We start from the raw sequence: 22,632 nt of genomic DNA on the forward strand, positions 1-22,632 counted from the left end.
TGGAGGAATGGGGTGTCAGCCCCTTGCTGAGGGAGCAGGAGACCCCCAGAACTGGCTCTTCCTCTGTACCAACAGCCCCTGTGCCCAGGACCACTTCATAATATAAATAAATATACTTATATAAAGATATCTATAAAATATCTCAAGCCACGTAATTTGCTGCAATTATCTCAAATCAAAGCACGGCAAGAAGGAAATTCAATGTCACAGCTACAGTCAAATCAGAGTAAGTGAAAGCAGAAATGATCCCACCGAGCACCCAAACCTCCTCCTGCCATCCCCCCCCGGGTGGAGCCCTGACACCAGCTCAGATGGGTGTCATTCCATCATTTTCCTGGGAGCTCGAGGGAAAGCTGGCCAAGTCCCAGATCCAGAGAAACACAAACCCTTCAGTTTCCTCAAGCAGCAGCCTCTCAGCTCTGCATCAGCTTTGGTCCAGCAGTCCCGAATGGGGGAGCCCTGCTCCCACCACGTCATCTCCACCAGCTCTCCACCAGGACAACCAGTGCAACAGGAACATTCCTGCCTGTCCCTGTGACACAGCACAGCTTGTCTGGGGGCTGACATCCCCTTGTTTCCCCATCTGGAGGGGGATGATCCACAGGAAAGCTGCTTTGCATCACATGGAGGTCAGAAAAGACCTCCAAGATCATCCCTTGACCAACCTTGGCACATTACACACCAAGTCCTGCAGTTACAGCTGAAGATTATCCATGGAGGGCTGGAGGAAAGAGCAGCAGAAATATTTATCCTTTTTGCTGAGGATGAGGGATTCACTCATCCAGAAAGGTGGAAGAGCCACAAGCCTCTGCCTGGAGGTCTTCGCCTGGAGCCCGGCCAAACGCCTCAGCACTGGGGATCCTGACCTTATTCCAGCCTTTGTATCAACTCAGCCAGGGAAAAAAATGGATTTGGCTCTGCTAAGGCTGGGAAAACACCCTGAAGGTCAGGAAATACCCACACAGAGAAAGAGAGAGAGAGCCTGTCCAGGTCTCCTCATTCCAGGACAGACCACAGAGGATTTGCAGAAGCAAAACTGCAACTGGCCCAGCAAGGGCACAGCACTGGGACTTCCACCCTACTGGGGGTTCCTAAATACACTCATTCAAGATCACAAAACCTCTTGGAAGCTGGAAAAATACATACTCCTAAATACTTGGGAGCCAGGGAGTGGGAAACACGACTCCCACAGGGCGATGGTGAGGGACACCCAGCAGACTCCTGCTGGAACACCTTGCAGTGCAGGGAGTGCATCCCAGCCCAGAGTGAGATTTAGGGGTGGATCTGAAGGGGGATTCCAAAACATGCAGGGGATGAGGAGGAACCAAAAGTAGGGCAGTGAGGACCTGCTGAGATGGAGGATGCTCAGGTGCTGGTGCGTGTGCAGGGAAGGGAACGGAGCTGGGAAGGGGCTGGAGCAGCAGGAGCAGCTGAGGGAGCTGGGGGGGCTCAGCCTGGAGAAAAGGAGGCTCAGGGGGGACCTTCTGGCTCTGCAATCCCTGACAGGAGGGGGGAGCCGGGGGGGGTTCAGGCTCTGCTCCCAGGGAACAGGAGGAGAGGGAATGGCCTCAGGGTGTGCCAGGGGAGGGTCAGGTTGGATATCAGGGATAATTCCTTCAGGGCTGTCCAACCCTGGCACAGCTGCCCAGGGCAGGGATGGAGTCCCCATCCCTGGAGGGGTTTAAAACCATGTGGATGTGGCCCTTGGGGACATGGTCAGTGGTAGCCTTGGCAGTGCTGGGGGATGGTTGGATTCAACGATCTCAGAGGGCTTTTCCAACCCCAACAATTCTATGTTTCTATTTTATGCTCTGTGCTTGTTGTCTCTGGATGCTGCCCTTACACCTTCCCCAGTTTGGCCCTTTGGGATCCTCAGCTCCCAGCAGCTCCTGAATCCCATTAAACCAACACCCACCAGCTGGGCAGGGCCAAAGCAGACCAGGATTGTGGGGCTGGGACCAGCAAAAAGTCTGGAGGCCCTGCAAGCGCCAGGAAGGCCTCTCTGCTCCTCCATGTAGGGAAGATCCTCCAGGGACACAAATACTACTTTAATCCATGTTTTCCAGCCACGTACAGCCCCCAGCACACCCTGTCCCTGCACAGGGAGGGGACCTGCTGATGGATCCCCTCCTCTCACACAAGAGGACGGAGGTGCTCCCACCTGACCCTCCCAGTGCTCTGGCAGCAGCTCTGCCATCTCTCTATGGAAAAAATATCTTCCCTAAAGCAGAAAACCCTAAGAGGGTGGCAGGGGAGCTCCCAGCCCAGTGTCCCCCTGTGCTGGGATGCAGGTGCCCCTGGATCCCATCAGGAAGCAGCACGTCCCCAGCTCACGAGCTTCACCCCAGCTCACCCCAGCCAGGTTTGTGCCAGGTTCAGAATGAAAGGCACACATTCAGCAGGAATTCCTGTCACTCTTCCCCAGGGAACAAAAGCTCCTCAAGAAAACAAACACGAAAGGCTGGCAGCAAAAATTCGACAGCAAATTGCCACGTTCCTCTGGCTCCCATGCCGTGGATGAGGCAGCCCAGCCCCCAGGGCATCCTCCTGAGGTTCCCTGCCATTCCCAAACCCAGGACTGGTTTGCCCTGCAAACCTCCCCGTGCCCACTGATGGCACACAGGGACCACCGAGGATTTGAGCCCATCCCCTCTCCTTCCTGCAGCCAAGCCTTGCCCTGGCAGTGCCCAGGGCCCAGCTCAGTGCCACCATCTCCGGGGCGATGCTGGCTGGGCCCGGGGCCAGAGCTGGGTCTGGGCTGAGCCTGTGGGGGTGTGAGGTGCCACCCTGACCCAAACCCAAACCTGCCCCTTTTCCCTCTGTCATGAGACACGTGTGGCACAGCAGGGCTGGCCCCAGGCACCACAGCAACCAACATAACAGCCACTGAGTGCTGCAGAACCCTCCTCCTCCTCCTCCTCCTCCTCCTCCTCCTCCTCCTTTTCCTCCTTTTCCTCCTCTTTTCCTGCTCCTCTCCCCCTCGCACTGGGAAGGCCCCACAAATGCAGCTGCTGCTCCACCATCTCCTCATGATGCACTCAGGCAACATCTGCAACCAAGGGCTCCAGTCCCAGAGACACAAACACTGGCAAGAGCAGCTTGCCATAAACCCCCTCTCCAGGAACACACACAGCTCGTGTTTTACATCTCCACCCCCAGCTCCAGGTGCCCCAAGCCAAGCCTCTTCATCCCCCTCACACTTTGTTTGGACTTGGGATGACTCCCAGCCATCCCAGTGGTGTTGGTTTGTAGGGCACTGGCAGGCAGTGTTGCCATGGGAACAGGCAGCCTCACCGTAAACTGGAGAGATTATTTTTGGAGCTGTGATGCAATTTAATCTATGGAAAATGGATCTGCAGCCACGGGCCATAAGCCTCCTTGGGTTGGTTTCTCAGCCCAGGAGCAACACAAAACCTCAGTGCCTGGAGCAGTGTCCCACAGGGAGGCCACGAAGGCAGGAGCTCCCTTTGCAGCCCCGTTTGCCATCTCAGATCTTCCCTCAGACAAATATTTCCCATTGCCTGCAGTTTCTCTGGAGCTGGTGGGACAACACCACAGCTTCTCTGTGCTGGGGACACACCAGAGCTTTGCCCTGCAGCCCACAGGGGATCCCAGGGACATGGATGCCACTGGAGGGACCACCACGCTGAGCTCCCACCCCAGAATCAGCAGGAAGACCTGGAGCAACCCCCGGGTGCTGCTGCTCCCGGCCGGGCTGTTCCGGTGCTGCCCCGGGAGGAGCGGAGCTGGGAGGAGCCTTTTCAGGGATACACCAGGAAGAGGTGAAGGGATTGAAGGGTTCAGCGTTGGAGATTTGACTCCAAAATTCCCAAACTGCATCCAGAGTCCGGCTGTGATGTCTCCAAAGCACCACAGCTCTCCAACCCCACAGCACAGCTGGGGAGGGCAGTTCATCCCTGCTTATCTTCCTCTCCAAGTACAGCTCTCCTCTTCCTACATTCCTCCTCTTCCTACATCCCTGTGAGCGGAAAACCTTCCCAAGCATCCTCACTTTCAGCAACAGTCCTCATCCCTCCAACAGCACCCTGAATTTCTCCCCAAGCCTCCTGCACACTGAGCTGCTCTCCCACCACTCCATTGGAGCCTCTGGAGCCTCCCAGGGCAGGGCTGGCCCTGGGCTGGAAATTTAATCTGCCTTTCAGCTGGAATGAGCCGACAGTGGGGCTGGAAGTGCAGGATTCACACTGCAGGAGTGAGGCCAAGCCAGAGCAAAGAGATCCCTGACTGCTGTCCCCAGGGAAAGCCCTAATGGAACAGCTCAGGGGGAGTGCTGATGCCTTGAATTCAAACACTGCTCCTGGGCTCTCCCAAAGCCACCAGGGGCAGTGCCAGTGGGACATCTCAGCAGCTGCCACCTTCTCTCTCAGCAGCCAGACCTGCACATCAGCCACTGGGGAGCTGAGCTTGGCAGCATCCAAGTTCACAGCCCACAGCAACCCCAGGACACTGTGGTCATTCCCAAAATCCCCTGAACAAGCTATCTTAGGGTGCCCAATGGCCACACCACCAGCATGGCACACGTTGTACCTCCATCTTCTCAGCTCCACCTCTTGTGTGCTTTCCCCTGCCTTTTCCCACACCTGTCTGGGAGTTTTGTACCTAGAAGTAGGAAGAATATCCCACTCATCTGGTAAAAGCCTTTATTCCTCTCCCTTAAGCAGAGTGGAGGAGGTCCCTGAGGACACTCAGCATCGAATCCAACCCCTGCTGTGGCCATCCCAAACTCCAAGGCCCTGCTCCTCACTGCAAACACCACAGAAACCGATCCCACCTCCTCTGCAGGTCCCCTGTTTACCCCAGCACCAGCCAAGGGTTTGATTCAGAATCATTCCTGTATGGAATTCTCTGGATCTCTGGGATACGCTGCTCACCCGTCATCTCTCAACCAGAGCAAATTCCACGTTGGCTCTCGCAGACACATCTGCTTTCATCACTTTTAATCGCTATGAATATTAAATGGGAGCAGGGATCTATATTTAATATCCTTGCCTGGCTGCCAGGGAGATGGATGGGTTTTTATAGCAGCTGCAGATGCAGGCACAGGCGGAATTCTGGCGGTTATAAAGAATTACACTGGGAATTAATCATCAAAATAGTACGGAAAATAATCATTCATAAATCATTCCAAATCCGGGTGAGCGCTCAGCAATTACCACTGGCCTGGCAAGGGCTGTTGCTTCTCCCTGCTAATGCAAAGGGAAAGCCGCTCAGGCAAATGGAAGCCTAAAAATAGGGAAAATTGGCTGCTCGTGACAAGCTGGGACATTTCCTGAGGTGGGAGCGGGTGGTGGGCCCAGCCGAGGCAGGAGGACCCCAACCTGGTGATGGGGCCCTTCAACCCGGAGCTCAAAGACCACTGCTCCTAAGGAAACAGCCCATCAGGTTCACCTGGAATCTGCAAGGACTCTGGAGACAAGTGAAATGAGGAAGCTGTGCAGAAACTGAAGTCCAAGGACTCGTGTGGTGAGACCCACGTTGGCACCACTTTGTGCAGGGGGTCGGATCAGAGGCCTCCAGACCTGAGTTACTCCAGGATTCTACACCAAGAGCAACTTTGTCACTTGTAATTAGAGCTTTTGGGTGAAAAAACAGAGTATTATGAACTTGCAATAACAGAAATTCAACACATAAATCTGGTTAAAAATCAATAGGAAAAATTCCCCCAGCGTGGGCAGCAGGGCAGGGGGGATTCTGCCCCTCTGCCCCCTCAGCTGAGACCCCCCTGCAGAGCTGCCCCAGCCCTGGGAACAGCACAGGGAGGACGTGGAGCTGCTGGAGAGAGTCCAGAGGAGGCCACGGAGATGCTGCCAGGGCTGGAGCCCCTCTGCTCTGGAGCCAGGCTGGGACAGCTGGGAGGTTCACCTGGAGAAGAGAAGGCTCCAGGGAGAGCTGAGAGCCCCTTGCAGGGCCTAAAGGGGCTCCAGGAGAGCTGGAGAGGGACAAGGCATGGAGGGACAGGACACAGGGAATGGCTTCCCACTGCCAGAGGGCAGGGAGAGATGGGAGATTGGGAAGGAATTGTTGGCTGTGAGGGTGGGCAGGCCCTGGCACAGGTTGCCCAGAGAAGCTGTGGCTGCCCCTGGATCCCTGGAAGTGTCCAAGGCCAGGCTGGATGGGGCTTGGAGCAACCTGGGCTGGTGGAAGGTGTCCCTGCCCATGGCAGGGGGTGGAACGAGATGGTTCCTTTATGGTCCCTTCCCACCCAAACCAATCTGGGATCATGTGATTCTCTGTTTCTTAAAGGAAAGCAGCCAGACAAGAACACGGATTTACAGCTGGGAATGTGCCCAAGGGAGCCCAAAGCAAAGGGGCCAAGATGCCTCCTTGGAAGGAACGATGCTCCCGAGAGGAGGCTGCCCAAGGAATTTCCCCCAAACCATCAGAAAGCTGATTCAAACAAGGAGGACACTAAAATGGGAGCAGAGTCAGCACCAGCACCCACCAGCCTCCATGGAACAAGCATTTGCTCTGGCACAAGCAGACCCTACCCAAGACTGTCCTTCCATGCTGCAGGAAGACCCACAGACCTCAAACAAAGCACACCAGGTTTCATTTTTGGGATTCAGTTGGCAGAGAAACATTTGTCCCATTCCAGCACAGAACCACACAGGAGCCCTAAGTTCTGGAAATTCTTCCTGCTCAAGCTCTCCTTGCCATAAGGGTGTTGGATCCATGGAACCACACCAGGGATGGATTCTGACCCACCTGATGTTGTCAGCTATAAAATCCATATTAAAATGCCTGAATGCAGAGTGGACATCCCAGTCCCTTAACACACGTAAAGAACCTCGTTTCCTGGAAGAAAAGCAGTGGGAAAGCACAAAGCAGTTCCATTCCCATTACTGCAGCATTTCCAGCACTGGAGAAATGGAGATGAAATGCAGGACAAGATCAACACAAGATTCCACGAGGCATCCGTGGAGAAACCCAACCCAGCAGGCGCTGGGCAGCACAGAAGGAGCCAAAGGTCAAGGTAATTATAAATCCGATATAAATGACAATGGAAGTTGTAAAAGTGAGATAAAAAAAAAGCAAAGAAATTCAGGGTTAAAGGAACACAGAAATCACGTCTGGGACACAATGTAGATACCTATAATATATATATATATATATATATAAAATATATATATATATATGGGATGAAACACAGCCAGGCATCAGTGCTGCTTCCACAAGTCCTTCCAGAGGATTTCTTCACCACCTTTCCAAAACTCTTCTCAAGAGGAGTCAGGAGAGCTTTGCAGGATGCCAGTTCACTGGATTTTGGAGGAGGTGGAGGGTTGGTGGTTGGGTGTTAGCCCTGTCCTTTGACTCCAACACCCTGCTCTCCTATTCCATTGGAATAAAGAGTTTGGCAGCACCAGGAGTCGTCCAGAGCCAGCTCCCAAACCTGCTAAACTGGAGTCTCAGGGACTGAAGGGCAGAGCTGGCAAGGGAACACGAGTGGAGACAAAATAAGCCTAGCTGATGCTTTTGTGGGAACTCTGGAGAGTCACTGTTAATCCTGCTGGACTCGGCCAAATGTCCTTCCTGTCCCCTGTGGCCACTTCTAAATAGCAGTGAGAAAAAATACGGCGAGGAAGGTGTGATTAGAGGGAAACAATGGCTCATTAGCAGATAATTGGGGGCTCGGCAGCAGAGCTGACTGCCAGGAAAGAAAATAAAAAAATATAAAATAACGGCTTGATAAAAATAGAAGCTCTTCGTTATCCAGCTCAGAGCAGCAACAACACACCAAGTACCAACCTCCAGGTAGGAGCAGCCCAGGGTGCAGAGAGAGCTCCAGGCTCCAGGAGTGCAGGAACAGGGACCTGCAGGCCAGGGACAGTGACTGCTGCTATTTCCACCTGCAGACCTGCTTCCCTGCCAGGGATCCCTGAGGGAAAGGCCCGGACTGGCCCCACTGGCAGGAGGCAACCACTCAACCTCAGTGCCTGCAGCATCACCTCCTGCTCTTCCTTTCCTTGGCCAGCCCAGGAAGGGTTTGGGGATCCCAGCACTTCCAGCTGGAGAGACTGGAGGGATCAGTGGGAGCATTTCCAAGGGTGCTACTTATCAGTGGATCACAGAATCACAACACTGCAGGATGATCTGGATTGGAAGAGACCTTAAAGATCATCCAGTTCCACCCGCTGCCATGGGACACCTTCCACCAGCCCAGGTTGCTCCAAACCCTGGCCTTGGACACTTCCAGGGATCCAGGGGCAGCCACAGCTTCTCTGGGCAACCTGGGCCAGGGCCTCGTTGCCCTCATCCTAAAACATTCCTGCCTTATATTTAACTGGAGAGTTTCCCATCTGCAGAAAGAACCTGTTCCCTCTTTGCACTTTTAACAATCACAGGTTTTCATGCCAAAATTCCACTGATGAATCACTTAAGGAGTCTGCTGAGCACAGAGACCTCCCAGGCTGTCACAGGATCAAACCGTGTGCCACACACCAGGATGGCTCTGTCGGCTCCCTGGGTGCTGCTCTGCATTAAATTAAATAAAATCAAAGCAGACAGAGTAGGACACTGCCCAGGGAGAGGCTCTGAGCTCCCTAATGAAGCCAACCCCAACCAGCCCACATGTGCCACCCAATGGGGCTCAAATCCACCTGCTCTTCTGCCTTCCGTGGATTCCAAGAAAGAAGGACGTGGAGCTGCTGGAGAGAGGCCAGAGGAGGCCACGGAGATGCTGCCAGGGCTGGAGCCCCTCTGCTCTGGAGCCAGGCTGGGACAGCTGGGGGGGTTCACCTGGAGAAGAGAAGGCTCCAGGGAGACCTGAGAGCCCCTTGCAGGGCCTAAAGGGGCTCCAGGAGAGCTGGAGAGGGACTGGGGACAAGGCATGGAGGGACAGGATATGCTCCTGTGAGGGTGGGTAGGTCCTGGCACAGGTTGCCCAGAGAAGCTGTGGCTGCCCCTGGATCCCTGGAAGTGTCCAAGGCCAGGTTGGACGGGGCTTGGAGCAACCTGGGCTGGTGGAAGGTGTCCCTGCCCATGGCAGGGGGTGGAAAGAGCTGAACTTCCAACCAAACCATTCTGGGAGCTGGCTGGGACGGTGACCTTGCAGGAGGCCCCATCTCCTCCCAGCATCACTCCCAAATTCTGCACACACAGCAGGGTATCTGGTTACTCCACCAACACCACCACCCCCAACACTGCCTGCGAAAGCATTTCTCATCCCTGGATAAATCCAGATCAGCAAGACAGAAACACAAACCTCTGTGTCCCTTTCTGTGTCCCCAGGCTCTGAAAGATCCACATCCAGCTGATCATCACACATTTGTCCTTGACTAAACCACCTCCCCTCTCATCTATTTGTACCATCCAAATTTACGGCCCACACGTGATCCAAGACATCCCTGCAGGAAGGACTCACACTGCCTATGGCTCCAGGACTGTCTCCAAGTGAGTATTTAGTCCCATGGATACAGGTGGCATCATAAATAATTAAATCATTTGCTCTTGACCAACAGATGAATGAAGCACGTGAGAAAATGTACAAATTTGGTCAATTAACTGTTTCTGTTTATTCAGTCACTAAATCCTTCAGCATGCAGTGATCACTGTGGATTGGCACTGCTCCCCCTGTGCAGAAATGGGGGAGCTGCCACAGTCTGGTGGCACCACGGGCGTGGGGACAAGGCGTCCCTGTGTCCCTGCACAGGTGACAGGCAGGAGCAGGCACGGAGCGGCACCAGGCTGGGCACGAGTAGCTTCTGTAGCCAGGAATAAACTGGGGAAGGGCAGAAATGGCCTAAAATTCGAATACTTTGGAGGAAATGAGCTTTCTTCCGAGCAGAAACTCACCAAGAGAGCAGTGTCACAGATACGGGGTGACACCCCCTCCCTCCACACACAACAGCAAACCCTGCCAGGCCGCTACCCAAACCCCTCCGAGGTCTTGGATGTCTCCCTGTGTGCGTCACTGAACATGCATTTTTAACGATGCTTAAACATTTTCCAGCCTCAGGTCCATCTCCAGTGTCAGCAGCACAAGGAGGGAGAGCACAGATGGGCGGCCTCTCCTCCTGACATCCATCAGGGAAAAAGGAGGTGGCACAGCCGGGATTCGGGAACCAGCTGGTCCTGGAGAGGCGCATCAGCTCACGTGAGCTGCCATCCCTCAAGGATAACAGCATCCCTGGTGTATCCAGGACCACTCCCAGGGGGTTCGCCACGACCAAACTGGCCCAAGATTAGTTTATTTTATGTTTTTTCTGGAAGTCTCCCCTCAGCAGGGAGCACACATCCTGCCCCAGGCTCCCTCATCCTCACGGGAAGCAGAGGAGATGTGCAAAGGACACTGCTACAATCCTGTCAGCTCCCTCCTTCCTCACTAACCCTTGATAACAAGCAGGAGATGACAAGGTCCTCATTTCCAGGGAAGGGGAGCAGCAGCAGATGGAGGCAGGAAGGGATGATGGTCCCAGCCCCCCTCACACCTGTGGCTGTGCAGGATCCCACAGGAACAGCAAAGCCCCTCAGTGCTGGGGGCTGGGACAGCCAGCACCAGGACAGCAGAGGTGACATGGGACATGGGCAGCCCATCCTGAAATCGCTGCTGCTGCTGTGCCACCCACAGCAGCTCGGAGAGGGTGCCTGAGCCTCCCTTCTCCCACACACCCCTCGCCTCGAGCCTGCTCACAGCAACATCCCTGCAGGCCCTGAGCCCAGCTCAGCCGAGGCTCTGGAGAGCCAGCCATGCCAGCCAGGCTGAGCTGCACTGCGGGCACAGAGCACGGAGACACGGCCTGATGTGGCCTGAAATCCACCTGCGCCGCCGGGCTCAGCTTACCCGGGGAAAGAGGATCCGGAGGGTGTCACTTACCCACCCTCCTTCGATTCCCGGAGGTCAGGACATTCCAGAGGCACGGCAGGGATGTGCAGGACCTGGCAGTCTCCCAGCCCCAGGCTCAGGGAGCACAGCAGCAGGTCAGCAGCAGCCCCAAAAGGTGTCTGACTTACACTCCCTTTGCCTGTGGATTTAAATCCCGCTCCCTCAGAACCCACAGCCAGGGCAAGTCCTGGGCACACACCTCCTCCATCCTCCTCCTGACCACTGGCCATCCAGGACGGGCTTGAGAAGGGTCTGAACTGGAAGCAAAGACAGAGCTTCAGTTAGTCCCGTTCTGGGGAATATTTTCCCATGGTAGGGAAGATTTTTCCAACAGGGAGAAGCTTCAGGGAAACACAGAATCTCACCTGAACGTGAGAGACCAAGCGAGGCACGGAGCAGACACACGGCGGGATTGTTGGGGTGCCCTGGGCAGGGCCAGGAGTTTATTCAATAATCCTTGGAGGTCCCTTCCAACTCAGGATATTCCATGATTTCATGAACCCTGCACTGGGACTGGTGAATGCAGGGAGGGAGCAGCACTGGGGGGCTGGGGGGGGGGTGACCCAAGTGAAGGGGCTGCACACCTTTACATACCAACAACTGCCAACAAGGAACTGGAATTCCTCAGGAATTCCCTGAGCTTCCCTGCATGAGGTGGAACAACTGTCTGCACAAAAAATGTGTATTTTACTGGACTAGATGTTCATTCATTAACAGATGCAGTTCAGCAGCACCATTTGAGCCTCATTAATTGACAATGAGCAGCCAAGACACAGATTTAATGAGGGGGCTGCCACTGTCACACCCTGCTCGCTGCTGAGGCCTGGGCTGGCTCCAGAGCACAGGAAGAAGCACCCCTTTTCCTGAATTCTGGAAAATTCTGAGAGGCTGAAATGCTGATGTGGAGGAGGCCACAGCCCAGCCCAGCGCACAGACAGGGCTGGCACCGTGACAGCCACAGGTGACAACAGGGACACCTTCCCTTCTCCTTTTTCCCTCCTTCCTTTTACTGGTGAAACACCAGGGCAGCGAGGTCACAAAGAACTGTTTTTGAGGGGGCAAAAGAGAGTCATTAATGGGCAAACAGCCCTAAGAATCAACAATCTTTCAGGTTGGGAAAGACCTCCAAGACCGTCAAGTCCACCCTGTGACCAATCCCCACGTTGTCCCCCAGCCCAGAGCACCGAGTGCCACGTCCAGTCCTTCCTTGGACACCTACAGGGATGGGGACTCCAGCCCTCCCCTGGGCAGACCCTTCCAAGGCCTGACCACCCTTTCCAGGAAGAAATTCCTCCTGATGTCCAACCTGACCCTCCCCTGGCACAGCTGGAGGCCATTCCCTCTCCTCCTGTCCCTGTTCCCTGGGAGCAGAGCCTGAACCCCCCCCAGCTCCCCCCTCCTGTCAGGGATTGCAGAGCCAGAAGGTCGCCCCTGAGCCTCCTTTTCTCCAGGCTGAGCCCCCCCAGCTCCCTCAGCTGCTCCTGCTGCTCCAGCCCCTTCCCAGCTCCGTTCCCTTCCCTGCACACGCTCCAGCCCCTCAAGTGTCTTTCTTGTCTGAGGGGCCTAGAACTGTCCTCAGGGCTCCTTCACATCCCCATGGATCCCTTCAGCAACAGTAAGTTCATGCTCCAAAAGCCTACAAGGTATTACAATATTCATCCTCATCATCTGCTCCTTGGCTTCTCCTCAATGCCCACAGATCCCACACAGTTCCATGGGATCACTCTCCTCGGGTGCTGCTCCATCTGACCTGAAGTGCTCTTTGAACAGAGATGTTTCAACAGATGCAGCAGCTCCTGATGTGTCTTCATGTTTCTTTTTGTCCCTCTCTCCCAGCCCACACACACACCCAGCCACGAGCCCGATGGTGCTGGAGCTGCAACATCTCTGGGGTCAACAGGAGCCAGTGGATCCAAGAGCTGCTGGAGGGACATGGCAGGACAAGGGAAGAGCAGCAGGGACAACATGAATGAATGGAGCTGAAACCTTTTTGGCATCAAAATCCTGCCCTAAAGTGACATCCAGCAGCGTCACCACCCGGCTGTGCCAGAGCTCCAGAGAGATGAACTGGGAAGAAGGGAAGCTCCATGAGGATCAGGCTGTTTGGGGCATCTTTATATTGTCAGACAGCTCCACTGTGGAGATGGTGAAGTGCCTGTGCTTCACTTTGCAAACACAGGGATCATCCAGCCTGGATTTTTGCTGGAGATGATGTGAATAGCAGCCCTGGGCCAGGGAGGAGGGCTCCAGACACGAGCCCTGCTCTGTCGTTACCCCATGGACAGCAGGATGGAGGGGGTGGTGGGGGATCCTCAGGCAGCTCTCGGGGGTTCCTTCGTGCTCCCCCAGCCCTGCAATGATCCAGGACAACTCCCAGACCCCCTCCTGGGTCCAGGTTCAGTCTCTGCTATGTGAGCACATGTAAATCCAGTTTTGATCCCGCCAGGAGCCACCGGCACAGCAGCACTGGCTGCACAGACAGATGCTCTGACAGCAGGACACAGAGCAGGACAGGCAGTGCTGGCTGAGGCCAGGCCATGCTCTGCTCCCTGCACAGCAGCTACTGCACATGATTTACTGCAAAAAGCTCCTCTGAATCAGCAATCCACGCCTGGAATTGCTCCGCCATCCGTATTTTGGCTGGGGACTGGCACAGAGAGTGAGAAGGGCAGTCACTCCATGCAGCACCATCCCCCTGGAAGTGCTGTGCTGGCTGTCAGTGCAGCCAGCTCAGGAAAAAAGGGAAAAGAAAGAAATCAATCCACCCCTGCTGCTCACAGGCCTCTGTTTGCAGAGCCATTTGCTGGAGTTCATCTCCTTTGCAATTCTATCAACGTGTTTCTGGGCTCTAATTACACCACCAGGCTGTCAAGATGGCCACTTCCTCCCTAATTACTCCACTTTGTAATTAAGATACAGCTAATAAACTCATGTTATTAGTGATTGCTGCCCATCAGCTCCGAGGAGGAGCAGCTCCTGCCTTGCACTGAGGTGCTCCAGCACCAATCCTGCACTGTGAGAGCCTGGGCAGCACATCCACGTCAGAGAAACACAGAATTACTGGGGTGCAAAAGGTCATCCAACCATTAACCCAGCACTGCCGAGGCCACCACTAAACCACGTCCCCAGACCATTTGCATTGGCACTTGCGCATCCTTGGGGTGCATCCTCGGGGTGCAACCTCTCCTATCCAAGCCACACGTGCACATGGGAAGGAACCCACCTCTATGATTGCTAAAAATGAAGGGGAACAGGGTAGGTAGGGCATCATTTGGAAAGAAAATGAACATTCCCTGCCCTTGGCATGTGATTTGCTGCTTCACTGAGCATTGAGGGCTCCCTGCTGCAAAGGCTTGGCCGGCTCAGGGGGGGCTGTGATGCTCCCTGACTGCAGAGCCAGACCCCATCAGACACTCACTGCCCAGTGGGACCATCCCAGCACACCCTGGGGGGCTGCAGGGCCTGCCCAAACCACTGTGTGCCCTGTCATAGAATCCTGGAGTACCCTGAGCTGGAAGGGACCCACCAGGATCATCCAGTCCAGCCCCCGGCCCTGCACAGACACCCCAACAATCCCACCCTGTCCCTCAGAGCGTTGTCCAAACCCTCCTGCAGCTCTGGCAGCCTTGGGGCTGTGCCCACTGCCCTGGGGAGCCTGTTCAGTGCCAACCACCCTCTGGGGGAAGAACCTTTCCCTGAGATGCCACCCGACCTCCCCAAAGCACAGTGCACACAGACTCCTCCACTGCCTGTGGGGGTCGAGGGCAGCTGGAGGGGGCTCCTTCCACTTCCATCACTGAACATCCCAGAGCTGCTCCTCCCTGAGCTGACAGTGCTTAAAGTGAGAGGATTCCACCCCAAGAAACATCTCCAAACATCCCCATGGACATTCCTGCTCTGCTATTCCAGCTGGTAAAACCACCCAGAGTGAAGGAACCCGGGCAGGGCCCCACATCAGTGCACCCTGTGTGCATGACCCATGGGAGAGACGTGGAGCATCCAGCCTTTATTTCCAAAAACATTAATCCAACAGCCCTACTCACAGAGCTTTCACAAATAAACCAGCAGCCACAGCTGCTAAAGCCACAACAAAACACCTGCAACCCCTCAGCAGCTCCAGGCAGCCACAGTCCGAGCCCAAGCTGCAGACACTCCTAACCCCGGAGCAGGATGACGAGGAAACCAGTGGATTCAGCATCTCCCCATGCTTTGTAACCTGGCAAGATGCCTTTATGGCTTCTTTGCTTTCCAGAGGAGCCACATCACACAGGAGAAATGGTCCAGGGCCCACTGGAGGGTGTCAGGGGACAGGATTAGACATCACCCCCTATTCTGGGCTTCCTCTGCTCATGGATGACCTTCCTCTGCCTTGCCAAGGAAGGAGCTGTCAAAGCCATGAGGAAAGAGCCCCCCTCCCCCAGGAAATTTCTAAATAAATCTGGATAAAGGCTGCACCAACACATCTGCTTTGGGAGCAGGTTACAGCGTGTCCATCATCAACGCTCCAGTAGCCACGTGTGCCTGACCCTCCTCAGAACTGAATGCAGCTCTCATTGCTGAGCAGAATTTAAACACTCACTGAAATGCTTCCCAGCTGGGCCATGAAATAAATACACCCTGCACGTCTGGAGGCAGAGAAATGGATTTCTGCATCCCTTTTATGGCCCGTGTGCACCTCGGGGCAGGCGCCCATCACCCACCAGCCCAGGGAGCTGCCAGGTGACAGCCCAGGATCTGCCTTCCAGGAGAGGATTATCCACCATGGCACCATCAAATATTAATGACACTGCATTTGCTGGGCTGGGGACGTGGGAAGAAACCCAGGCCTAGGAATCAAAAGGACAGCACAGACCTGGAAAGGGATATTCCTGTAGGAAACGTCCTCTGAAAGCAGGAGCAGAGCTGCTTCTAATGGGAAAGAGCTTTGAGATCCTCAAAATTAACTGAAGATAAGCTAATTATCTTTACCTGTTAGTTACCCACAGACCTTTCTATGCACAGCAAGTGTGGTGTCTGTATTTCACTTTCTCCTCAGCACCTCATTCCCTCCTCCTTAATTTGGTGAACACCCAAGAATCCAGGATCCCACGGGCTCTACCAAAACTGGACCAGCCCTTTAACATCCAAATACAGAACAAAACATCTCCACAAATCCCTCTTCACCTCTGTCACAGTCTAATTAAAAGGTTCCTGGTAAAGGTTGCCCAGAGAAGCTGTGGCTGTCCCTGGATCCCTGGAAGTGTTCCAGGCCAGGCTGGACAGGGCTTGGAGCAACCTGGGCTGGTGGAAGGTGTCCCTGCCCATGGCAGGGGTTGGAAGGAGCTGAACTTTAAGGTCCCTCCCAATCCAAACCATTCCATGATTCAATGATTGGTTTTATCTTAAAAGCACAAAAGGAAGTATTAAAGCCACCCAAAACCTCCAGGCTTTTGTTCCCAAGGAATCTCCTGCCAAGCAGAGCCAGGGCCAGGCTTTTCCCTGGGCTGCTCATTAAAAGCCATCAGGATTCTAAACACACCTCAAACCTTTTGGGGAGGTAAGTGGATTTAAGGACAAAATTTTGGTAGGGAAACAACTATTTTGGCATGAGGATTTCTAAATTAGAAGCAAAGCCTCCTTGGGAAGTATTTTCCCTTCCAAAGTGTCTCATTTCCAAGGGGAAATGTGCTCACTGGAGGGACACAGTTTGCACATCACAGTTTTCACAGTAAATTGGTTTTAAAAGCCAATGTTTTCCCAGCTTTTGTTGTTAAAACATGTAAAATATTTGCTTGTCATGTCCCAGGGCCAAGACCCTTCCAGGTTTGCCAAGTTTGCTCCATGTGTCACATGGATGTGGCTCCGCCATACAGGGAAAGCTTTATCCATGTCACTGCAGAGCTTTCCCAAAGCACCACCATCAAATGGGGGAAAGATGCTTTTGGGGCAGAAAAAGACCCAGGCAGGGAAACAGCTCCCAGTCTCACCTCAGGCACCCTTGGAGGCATCTCCCCAGGTTCATCCCTGCAGTTCCAAGGTCTCCCTGAAGCCCCTCCCCATATCCCCAGTGCTCACCACTCACCACCTTCCCGCCAGTTTTCACACAAGGCTGGTTTCAGCTTTTCATGAGAATAATTCTGGTTTGGGGCATTTCATTCTCTGCTGAAGCCCAGTTATGTAAAGCTCTGTGCTGCTCTCCTGGTACATGAATGTCCTTACGTCACCCAGCTGGAAAAACAGCTCGAGAAGGAAACCAAAGGGAAGAGGACAATCTGGATTTGATAAAAAAGCTTTTTTTTTTTTTTTTTGCTCATCTGAAGCCAGCTGTAAATCCTCAACTGCTTCAATTTGGCTTTGACCTATTTGCATTCCTCCTTTCCTCGCCCTTTTCTGGAGTAAGGAAATTACATTTAGATAAAATAATTTATTGTGAAGTGACGCTTGACAGGACCGCGGCCACGCGGAGTGTGCAGGGAGAGGAGGGACGCTCAGGCTCCATGGAATCAGGGAATCATGCAATGGTTTGTGTTGGAAGGGACCTTAAAGCTCATCCAATCATGGGCAGGGACACCTTCCACCAGCCCAGGTTGCTCCAAGCCCCGTCCAACCTGGCCTTGGACACTTCCAGGGATCCAGGGGCAGCCACAGCTTCTCTGGGCAACCTGTGCCAGGGCCTGCCCACCCTCACAGCCAACAATTCCTTCCCAATATCCCATCTCAACCTGCTCTCTGTCAGTGGGAAGCCTTTCCCCTTGTCCTGGCACTACAATTATCCCAAAGTGCATCAAAGGAGAAACATTTAGATCTGGCCACCAGGAATCCCAGGTGTGCATCACCCCCTGCTCCCAGCGGGCACCGACCCTCGGAGCCCCACAGGGACCGGAATCAACACAGGACACGAAGAGCTGCCAGTGCCCAGGACAGGGGAGCCCTCACTGTCCTGGAAGGAAGGCAAAGAGCATCAGCAAATCCTCATTTCTCACCATCACCCTGTTGCCTTTGCTGTGAGACACCAGGTTTTGCCTGGCCTGTCCACCAAAGAATCATGGAATGGTTTGAATGGGAAGGGACCTTAAAGCTCACCTCATTCCACCCCCTTCCACTAGCCCTTCCACACCTTCCACTAGCCCAGGTTGCTCCAAGCCCTGTCCAACCTCACTTGGAAGACCTCCAGGAAATGTTGTGCTGCCATGAAGCAAAATAAAAGCTGAACTGAAAGGCAGGACCCCCCAGGCCATTCCTGCTTCATCCCACCCAGGAAAAATCATACTTCAGTTGTCCTGTAGCACTCACAAAACAGGGATTTCTGCTCCAAACCAGTGCAGGTTTGGGCAGAACATCCCTTGCTCCACAAAGGACAATGTTCCTGCACACCCAGTCCTGAGCTCTGCTCGGAAAGGCCACGGGAAACACCTGGAGTAATGCAGGGAGCAGTGACAGATGGAGATTATAGTGCACACCTTAAATCACAGCTCAATGTTCCTGGGGAACATCTCTGCCTCCTGCCATGTGGGACCAAAGCGTGGGCAGGGAGCAGCACAGGACCGACACAGCAATGCCCTCATTCCATCTCAACTCCAAAGGAATCTGGCTTAGAACGAAAAAAATGCATCTCATTTCCTGACACCGACACAGGTCCAAACGGGGGCTGACCACCCATTACACACCAGTAATCCTGGGCGATATTTAAGGTGCCCAAAAAGCACAAATCACCACCAAATTCAACATTTTTCACACCCAAACTGAGTAAATCTGAGCTGCTGGAGTTTCAAACACCCAACAGAGCACAAAGGCTTTGCCCCACACTTCGTACACCTCCGGCCAAACCGAGCGGGGACGTGGCACGTGGCGCCTGCGGGGCAGATCCACACGTGCCACCACACACCCACGCGGAGGAGTCTGAACATTCCTCTGTCTCCCAGGGCTCCGGTGTGGGGTTAAACACCCCCTCCCCACCCCGCTGGAGCAGCCCCTCCGTCACTCCCAGCGCACCCAGGAAGCCCCACACCGGGTGGATCCGTCCAGCAGGAAGGAGGACGCCGGGAAGGCCACTAACCCTTGTGGAATTTATTCAGACAGCCGGCGTTGCAGAAGGAACGGATGGATCCTGTCTCCCAGCAGCCCCTACCCTTCATCCCCACAGCGGGATCGCTCTGGCCGAGGTGCTACATGGCTGGGAGCTTTAGGATGGAGAGAAAAAAATACACAGGAGGCAAGAAACGAAGGCAGAGGGAAATGTCCTTATTCAGCAGCAGCAGCGCTGCACTTACAGTTCCACATTTCCCATCAGACATTCCCGACACATGCTGGTAGCAGAGCACCACCATCAAACCCCCTCGTACCAGCATGCACCACGGAGCAGCCTTAACTCCATCCCTGCCAGAAACCGGCCTCATCCTGCCAAAAAAAAAGGGGGAGAAGAAGGGCACCAGCAGCGCTGCCCAGGGGAGGTTCAGCTGGGGCCGGTTCCGCAGCGGTGCTGTGGGATATTCAGCCCCAAAACCAAAGGGATGCTGGTTTTTCGGGGAGGGAGGATGATATTTGGAAGCTTGTCCCTTTAAATGCTGCTGGAGGTTATTTTTAGGACATTTGCTTAAAATAAGTATCAGAATTCCTCCCTTTCTATCAGAAACTCCATTATCCATTTTACTCGCTCTGCTGCGTTTCACATCCCAAGAGTTCTGTACCAAACCCTCGGAGGTTCCTCCAACCCCTGCCCTCCTGAGGCCCATTTTCTCCCCCCTCTATTGTGGAAGGATTGGATTTTCCCAGCCTTTAGTATTTTCCCAGTGTCAGGGGAATGAGTAATTCCAGAGGAAAAATGCGGCATAAAATCACAATTCACTCTGATCTCAGCAGCTGCTCCGGGTGTGCAGCGGGACCCGCAGCATGGAGCGGGAATTGGGGATCCCTGGGATGCTGCCACGAATCCACAAGGATTAATAATTTATATCTGATCATTTTCTCCCACTTCAGCTGGACTACAAGGATTTCACAGGAAAAAGCCAAGGATCCTATTCCAGCTTTTAAGTTACAACCAGTCTCTGTGGATACATATTTAAATAGAGACAGGGACTGTGTGAGCAATTCCAGGGGGAAAAAGGGCAAATTCAGGAAAATCAAGCTAACAATGCACATTCAAGGCAGGAAAACTAATGCTGCCAATGCATGAGCATACAAAAGGTTTCATGAAATTACTGGCATATATTGATGGTTTGGGTGAGAACCAGCAGCTTTTCAGGGGAAAACAAACACCACAAGAAATGTGATTTTTAATTGGAGGGGGAAGGGCCTTGATGGGATTTGGCTCAAAATGAGCATTTCCAGTTCTGATATCAGATCCAAGATCTAGAAGCAGGATCTGTGTTTTGACACTGAGACCAGAGCCAATCCACATAGAGGGCTGTACCTCAGAGTGTACACACACACACACCACCCCCATATCCTCAGTCCCCAACTCCTGGGGGGGCCTGTGATCAGCAGAGTTGTCATTTCCTACAGTCACTCCTTTTCCCTGAAAACCATGGAATGAGAGAATCATTAAGGTTGGAAAAGCCCTCTGAGATCCTCAAGTCCAACCGTCCCCCAGCACTGCCAAGGCCACCACTGACCACGTCCCCAAGTGCCACATCCACAGGGTTTTTAAATCCCTCCAGGGAAGGGGACTCCAGCCCTCCCCTGGGCAGACCCTTCCAAGGCCTGACCACCCTTTCCAGGAAGAAATTTCTCCTGATGTCCAACCTGACCCTCCCCTGGCACAGTTTGGGGCAGTTCCCTCTCCTCCTGTCCCTGTTCCCTGGGAGCAGAGCCTGAACCCCCCCCAGCTCCCCTCTCCTCTCAGGGAGTTGCAGAGCCAGAAGGTCCCCCCTGAGCCTCCTTTTCTCCAGGCTGAGCCCCCCCAGCTCCCTCAGCTGCTCCTGCTGCTCCAGCCCCTTCCCAGCTCCGTTCCCTTCCCTGCACACGCTCCAGCCCCTCAGTGTCTCTCCTGGCTGAGGGGCCCAGAAGTGCCCCCAGGGCTGGAGGTGCCCCAGCAGTGGCAGCACAGGGAGGGCACTGCCCTGCTCAGTGATCACCCCTGGTCCGCTACAGGAAAATGCCATGGATGTCTGTCTAAATCCCTAGGGAAGAGCTTTTCCACCAACATGCTCTTTACTTTGCTCTTTTAAGCAACTTCTTCATTGCGGTGGAGGCTGAACACAATTGGGCTGCACTCCCGTTGCAGTAACAGGATCACAGAAAGCAAAACTAAGCAAAACTAAGATTCTCTGCATCAAGATAATGTTCCCAAACTGTTACACTCTGCATCTCTCCTGCCAGTTGCCCCCATCTCCTCCTGCCAATATTTAAGTCACACCTGCAGTTACTCATCTAAACTGGAAAGCAGTCCTGCAGTTCCTTTTTAACAACAGATTATCCCTGAATTGAGCTCATTCTGCTCAAAAGCAAGAGTTACCTGTGTCCCAGGATCAGCAGATGGTGCCTGGGAAGTGCCACCTGCCCCTTTGCTCACCTGTCAGGGTGAGATTTCTCCTTGCTTGCCTTCCACAGGAATTACTGGAATCACAATGTTACCTCTTGCTGAGCAACTGAAACTCAGGAGGTGGGTCAGGTAGGAAGTGGAGTTGGGGGGTGGGACACCCAGGACTGGCCAAGGGGCCATGGAAAGGCTGGGATAAACATGAGAGGAACCAGAAGGGGACAATCCACCTCCCCATGGCACAGCCAGCATCCCATGGACGTGCTCCTGGACTATGGGCTCTACCAGCAATACCAGATCATTCACCTTCCAGGAAACTGCATCAAATATAGTAAAAACACCTTTAAAAATGCAATTTCTACCTTCAAAATACTCTGCCTGTAAGAAAATGAGGTGGGAAGGTTGGAGGATGGCTGTAGTTTGGGTTTAGTTTGATTTCTTTGTCCAAGTTTCATGAAATTCCAAAACAACAGACACTTGAAGTCCTCCCTGTTTTCCCGTTCCCAAGCACGCCCACCAACACCCCCCACCTGCAGTCCAGGGCTGCACACTTCACCTGACATCTCCTTGTCTCCTCATCATTATTCAACTAATCTTGAAATCATCCAAGGTCCCTAGTTTTCTAGGATCTTTCCACCTCTGACACATCCAAAAACAACTGATAAAAATGAAGATTTCAAAATCCAGAGCCTGACAGGACCGGTGGGACCAAACCAACTCCACCTCCAGCTCAGCCACTAAAAAACTATCAGAAAACACTTTATTTGGAGCAGCTGAAGTAACTTCTGCCCAATTCAGAGGTTCCTTCCAGTGTGTAGAATCCTGGAATGGTTTGGGTGGAAAAGGACCTTAAATCTCATCCAGTCCCACCCCTGCCATGGGCAGGGACACCTTCCACCAGCCCAGGTTGCTCCAAGCCCTGTCCAACCTGACCATCGTGGAAGGTGGAAGGGCTGCCCCACACAGGGACCTGCTGTGAGTTCTGGAGACCCCTCACATATGGGGGACACATCACTTTATCAACTTAAGTATTAGATTAAGTCCCTCAGGAACTTCAGGCTCTCTCCCAAACACTTCCAAACCCCAACACGCCCCGAAAAGAGCCCGACCCCACACGCTGCAACCCCAGCACTCAGACAGCCCCACAATTTGGGGGTCACACCCCCTGAGCTCAGCCACCCCTTCCCTCCTCGCAGTGTGGGTCCATGGAATTACGTACTGCGCTTCCCACAGCACCTCTTCCTCATCCAGCGCTCCGGAGGGGCCGAGCTCCGCGGGGCAGGGCCGGCCGGGGGGGGATCAGCGTCCATCGGCTCCGACCCCGGCAGAGCCT

At 53.8% G+C, this 22,632-nt stretch overlaps 1 protein-coding gene and 1 long non-coding RNA gene across 3 annotated transcripts in view; both read right to left on the reverse strand.

Annotated features, from left to right (window-relative positions):
• Window positions 1-22,632, reverse strand: part of OSBP2 (oxysterol binding protein 2) — a 102,946-nt gene that overhangs the window by 35,298 nt on the left and 45,016 nt on the right. The window lies entirely within an intron of this gene.
• LOC114068015 overlaps window positions 11,867-22,632 on the reverse strand; it is a 14,212-nt gene continuing 3,446 nt past the window's right edge. The window contains exon 3 of the long non-coding RNA XR_003573503.1: window positions 11,867-12,049. This is a non-coding gene — a long non-coding RNA (uncharacterized LOC114068015). The remainder of the gene's footprint in view (window positions 12,050-22,632) is intronic.

The sequence above is a fragment of the Empidonax traillii genome, unplaced genomic scaffold (assembly GCF_003031625.1).
Source record: "Empidonax traillii isolate 1590-97213 ecotype Southwest subspecies unplaced genomic scaffold, ASM303162v1 scaffold994:size215947, whole genome shotgun sequence".
NCBI classification, from domain to species: domain Eukaryota; kingdom Metazoa; phylum Chordata; class Aves; order Passeriformes; family Tyrannidae; genus Empidonax; species Empidonax traillii.